Raw genomic sequence first — 6,463 nt, forward strand, 5'->3', positions numbered from 1 at the left:
TTGAGGTGTACAGACAAAGCAAGATGGAATTAGTGAAGAAGGCCATGATTGAGGACCACTCCCTAAAATTGAGCTGACTCAGATGCAAGTTATACCAGTACAATTTAGGATAAGTATGCCTACTGCTGTTTCAAAGAGTCTAAAAGATTTCTTGTCAAAAGTAAGTTGAAGTGTGGATCCAAAAGGAGCAGGAGTATTCAGAGTTAGTTTTTGTAATGTTCTTAATATCCTGGTTCTTAAGGTGATTAGGTTCTTGTACAGATTGTGACCTGTACCATTTGCACAGTAAACAGAATATCTCATCACCAAACCTCACCCTCTGCATAGAAATTCTCTGCATAGAAATCCTAACATTTTTTCAGACAAGATAGCATAAATTAACTTGATAATCTGCAAAACTAGGGAAATTAGACATATAAATGGATTAAAAAAGAGAAAATGCTGAAATGGAAATTATGCAGGAGAACAGGCAGCATTGGTCAGAACTAGTAAAGAAAGAAAAGAAACACGAGGAAATCTGCAGATGCTGGAAATTCAAGCAACACACACCAAATGCTGGTGGAACACAGCAGGCCAGGCAGCATATATAGGGAGAAGCGCTGTCGACGTTTGGGGCCAAGACCCTTCGTCAGGACTAACTGAAAGGAAAGATAGTAAGAGATTAAGGTGATTACCTTAATTACCTTCCCATATCTTTCCTGCAGATATTCATTATCTCTTCAACAACTCATGTGCACACCTCAGTAGTGTCTAAGAATTACTTGCATTTGTTTCAGAAGATGTGTATCAAACATCACATATTTCTACCTTCTATTACATTAGATGTAGATGACAGAGATTAAAGAAAGAAAACAATTTAGTTTTGAGTTTGCAGAGAGAATGGGAGAAGGATGGATGTAACAAGTGAAACAAGTTATAGACATAGAAAAGTACGACACAGAAACAGGCCTCTCAGCTCATCTAGATCACTATAAACCATTTAAACTTCTTACTCCTATCAACCAACACCAGGACCATAGCCATTCATACCCCTACCATCCATGTACCTATCCAAACTTCTCTTAGATGTTGAAATCAAGCTCCCATGCACCACTTGTGCTGGCAGCTTGTTCCACACTCTCACTACCCTCTGACTGAAGTTTTCCCTCATGTTTCCGTTAAACCTTTTACCTTTCACACATAACAAATAACCTTTGGTTCTGGTCCCATCCAACCTCAGCATTTACCCTATTTATACCCCTCATAATTTTGTATAACTATCAAATCTCCTCTTAATCTTCTACATTCCAAGGAATAAAATCCTAACCTATTCATTCTTTCCTTATAACTCCGGTCCTCTGACCTGGCAACATCCTTGCAAATTTTCTCTGTACTCTTTCAATCTTTTTTTCGTCTTTCCTGTAGGTAGGTGACCAAAACTGCACACAATGCACGGAATTAGTCCTCACTAATGTCTTATACAACTTTAACATAACACCCCATCTCCAGTACTCAATAATTTAATTTATGGTCAATATGCTAAAAGCTTTATTTACAACCCTATCTACCTGTGATGCCACTTTCAACAAATTATAGACCTGTATTCCCAAATATCTGTTTTCTACCTCACACCTCAGTGCCCTCCCATTCACTGCGTAAGACCGACCCTGGTTGGTCCCACCAAAGTGCAAAACCACACACTTGTCTGCATTAAATTCTAACTGCAATTTTTCCAGCTAGTCCACATCCCACTACAAGTCATGAAAGCCTTCCTCATGTCCACTACACACCTAATCTTGGTTCATCTGCAAATTTGCTGATGCCGTTAACCACATTATCATCCAGGTAATTGATATAGACAACAAAGAACCCAGAACTGATCCCTGTGGCACTCTACTAGTCACAGGCCTCCAGTCAGAGGCAACCGTTTAACACCACTCTGGCTTCTCCCAGAAAGCCAACGTCTCATCCAATTTACTACTTCATATTGAATGCCTAGTGACTGAACCTTCTTGACCAACCTTCCATGCGGAACCTTGTCAAATGCCTTGTTAAAATTCATGTAGGCACATCCACTGCCTTGCCTCCATCCATTTTCCTGGTAACTCCCTTCAAAGACACTATAAGGTTGGTTATACATGACGTACCAAGCACAAAACCATGTTAACTATCCAAAATCAGTCTATGTCCATCCAAATGCTTATGTATCTGGTCCCTTAGAATATGTTCCAGTAACATTTCCACTACTGATGTCAGGCTCACTAGTCTGTAATCTCCTGGTTTGTTTTTAGAGCCTTTCTTAAACAGTGGAACAACACTGGCTATCCTCCAATCCTCTGGTACCTCTCCTGTCGCTAAAGATAATTTACTTATCTCTGCTAGGGCCCTGGCAGTACCTGCACTTGCCTCCCACAGGGTCCGAGGGAATACTTTGCCAGGCCCTGGGGATTTATCCACCCTGATTTGCCTCAGGACAGCAAATACCTCCATAATCTGTATAGGATCCATGAAGTTGATGCTGCTTTGCCTTACTTCTATAGCAGAATCTATCCATCTCCTGAGTAAATGCAGATGCACAAAAACTCATTTAAGATCTCCCCCACCTCTTTTGTGGATAGTAGATGGTAAAGTGTATAGTAAAAGCTTTTTCAAGTATGTAAAACATAAAAGAGAGATGAGAATGGATATAGGACTGCTAGAAAATGATGCCGGAGAAATAATAATGGGGGCCAAGGAGATGGCAGATGAACTAAAGGAGTAACATGTACAACACACTGGAGGAACTCAGCAGGTCGGGCAGCGTCCGTTGAAACGAGCAGTCAACGTTTTGGGCCGAGACCCTTCGTCAGGACTGAAGAGGGAGGGGGCAGGGGCCCTATAAAGAAGGTTGGGGGGGGGAGGGTGGGAAGAAGAAGGTTGGTAGGTGCCAGGTGAAAAACCAGAAAGAGTAAAGATCAAGGGGTGGGGGATGGGAAGCAGGGAGAGGATAGGCAGGAAAGGTGAAGAAGGAATGTAAGGAGAAAACACTATGGGTAGTAGAAGGAAGTGGAACCATAAGGGAAGTGAAACTCAGCTGGAGGAGGAGGCAGAGTGAAACTGAGATTCAAGAAGGGAGGGGAAGGGAATTACCAGAAGTTGGAGAATTCAGTGTTCATACCAAGGGGCTGGAGGGTACCCAGACAGTAGATGAGGTGTTGCTCCTCCAACCTGAGTTTGACCTCATCATGGTAGTAGAGGAGGCCATGTATGGACATATCTGAATGGGCATGTGAAGCAGAGTTAAAGTTGGTGGCAACCGGGAGATCCTGTCTGTTGTGGCAGATGGAGCAGAGGTGCTCAACAAAGCTGTCCTCCAATCTGCGTCGTGTCTCGCCAATGTAGAGGAGGCTGCACCGGATGCAATAGATGATCCCAACAGACTCACAAGTGAAGTGTTGCCTCACCTGGAAGGACTGTTTGAGGCCTTGAATGGTGGTAAGAGAGGAGGTGTAGGGACAGGTGTAGCACTTACTCTGGTAGGGATAAGTGCCAGGTGAAGGGAGGGACGTGTGGACCAGGGAGTCGTGGAGGGAACGATCCTTGCAGAAAGTGGAGAGGGGTAGAGATGGAAAGATGTGCTTAGTGGTGGGGTCCTGTTGTAGGTTTCGGAAGTTGCGGAGGATAATGTGCTGGATCCGGAAGCTGGTGGTGTGGTAGGTGAGGACAAGGGGAACTCGGTCACTATTGTGGTGATGGGAGGATGAGATGTCCTGGAACGGAAAGCCTCGTCCTGGGAGCAGATGCAGTGGAGACGGAAGAACTGGAAATAAGGAATAGCATTCTTGCATTTGGCAGGGTGAGAAGTGGTATAGTCGAGGTAGTTATGAGAGTCAGTGGGTTTATAGAAGATGTCAGTGGACAGTATGCCTCCAGAGATGGAGACTGAGAGATTGAGAAAGGGGACAGAAGTGTCCGAGATGGACCAAGTGATGGACTAAATGAGTATTTTGCATTAGTCTTCACTGTGGAAGACACAAGCAATGTGCCAGATGTTGAAGGATGTGAGGTGCGAGAAGTGAGTGCAGTTACTATTACAAGGTTTCAATAGGTACACTTAACGTCAGAGAAATGTAGGAACATAGAAAACCTACAGCACAATATAGGCCCTTCCGCCCACAAAGCTGTGCCGAACATGTCCTTACCTGAGAAATTACCCAGGCCTCTATTTTTCTGAGCTCCATATACCTGTCCAGCAGTCTCCTAAAAGACCCTATTGTATCCGCCTCCACCACTGTTGCCGGCAGCCCATTCCACACACTCACCACTCTCCGCATTAAAAAAAAACATAACCCTGACATCCCCTCTGTACCTACTTCCAAGCACCTTAAAATTGTGCCCTCTTGTGCTAGCCATTTCAGCCCTGGGAAAAAGCCTCTGACTATCCACACGATCATTGCCTCTTATACACCTCTATCAGGTCACCTCTCATCCTCCGTCGCTCCAAGGAAAAAAGGCCGATTTCACTCAACCTATTCACACAAGGCATGCTCCACAATTCAGGCAACATACTTGTAAATCTCCTCTATACCCTTTCTATGGCTTCCATGTCCTTCCTGTAGTGAGGCGACCAGAACTGAGCACAGTACTCCAAGTGGGGTCTGACCAGGGTCCTATATAGCTGCAACATTATTTCTCGGCTCCTAAACTCAATCCCACAATTGATGAAGGTCAATGCACTGTATTCTTTCTTAACCACAGAGTCAACCTGCACAGCAGTCTTGAGTGTCATGTGGACTCGGACCCCAAGATCCCTCTGATCCTCCACACTGCCAAGAGTCTTACCATTAATACTATCTTCTGTCATCATACTTGACCTACCAAAATGAACCACCTCACACTTATCTGGGTTGAACTCCATCTGCCACTTCTCAGCCCATTTTTGCAACCTATCAGTTTCCAGCTGTAACCTCTGACAGCCCTGCACACTATCCACAACACCTCCAACCTTTGTGTCATCAGCAAATTTACTAACCCATCCCTCCACTTCCTCATCCAAATCATCTATAAAAATCACGAAGATTAGGGGTCCCAGAACAGATCCCCAAGGCACACCACTGGTGACTGACCTCCATGCAGAATATGACCCGTCTACAACCACTATTTGCCTTCTGTGGGTAAGCCAGTTCTGGATCCACAAAGCAATGTCCCCTTGGATCCCATGCCTCCTTACTTTCCCAATAAGCCTTGCATGGGGTATCTTATCAAATGCCTTGCTGAAATCCATATACACTACATCCACTGCTCTTCCTTCATCAATGTGTTTAGTCACATCCTCAAAAAATTCAATCAAGTTTGTAAGGCATGACCTGCCCTTCACAAAGCCATGCTGACTATTTCTAGTCATATTATGCCTCTCCAAATGTTCATAAATCCTGCCTCTCAGAAGTAAGACTCACTGATCTATAATTTCCTGAGCTATCTCTACTCCCTTTCTTGAATGGTGGAACAACATGCGCTACCCTCCGATTCTCCAGAAGCTCTCCTGTCCCCATTGATGATGCAAAGGTCATCACCAGAGGCTCAGCAATCTCCTCCCTCGCCTCCCACAGTAGCCTGGGGTACATCTCATCCAGTCCCGGTGACTTATCCAGTTTGATGCTTTCCAAAAGCTCCAGCACATCCTCTTCCTTAATATCTACATGCTCAAGCTTTTCAATCCACTGTAAGTTATCCCTACAATTGCCAAGATCCTTTCTGTAGTGAATACTGAAGCAAAGTATTCAGTAAGTACCACTGCTGACTCCTCCGGTTCCATACGTATTTTTCCACTGTCACACTTGATTGGTCCTATCGTCTCACGTCTTATCCTCTTGCTCTTCACATACTTGCAGAATGCCTTGAGGTTTTCCTTAATCCATCCTTCTCATGGCGCCTTCTGGTTCTCCTAATTTCTTTCTTGAGCTCCTTCCTGCTAGCCTTATAATCTTCTAGCTCTCTATCATCACCTAGCTTTTTGAACCTTTCATAAGCTCTTCTTTTCTTTTTGACTAGACTTATAATAGCCTTTGTACACCACGGTTCCTGTACCCTACCGTCCTTTCCCTGTCTCATTGGAAAGTACCTGTGCAGAACTCCAGGCAAATATCCCCTGAACATTTGCCATATTTCTTCCGTACATTTCCCTGGGAACATCTGTTTCCAATTTATGCTTTCATGTTCCTGCCTGATAGCCTTATATTTCCTCTTACTCCAATTAAACACCTTCCTAACTTGTCTGTTCCTATCCCTCTCCAGTGCTATGGTAAAGGAGATAGAGTTGTGATCACTATCTCCAAAATGCTCTCCCACTGAGAGATATGAGACCTGACCAGGTTTATTTCCCAATAGCAGATCAAGTACAGTCTCTCCTCTTGTAGGCTTATCTACATATTGTGTTGAGAAACTTTATTGAATACACTTAACAAACTCCACCCCATCTAAACCCCTTGTTCTAGGGATATGTCAA

The sequence above is a fragment of the Hypanus sabinus genome, chromosome 8, assembly GCF_030144855.1.
Source record: "Hypanus sabinus isolate sHypSab1 chromosome 8, sHypSab1.hap1, whole genome shotgun sequence".
In the NCBI taxonomy this organism is placed as follows: domain Eukaryota; kingdom Metazoa; phylum Chordata; class Chondrichthyes; order Myliobatiformes; family Dasyatidae; genus Hypanus; species Hypanus sabinus.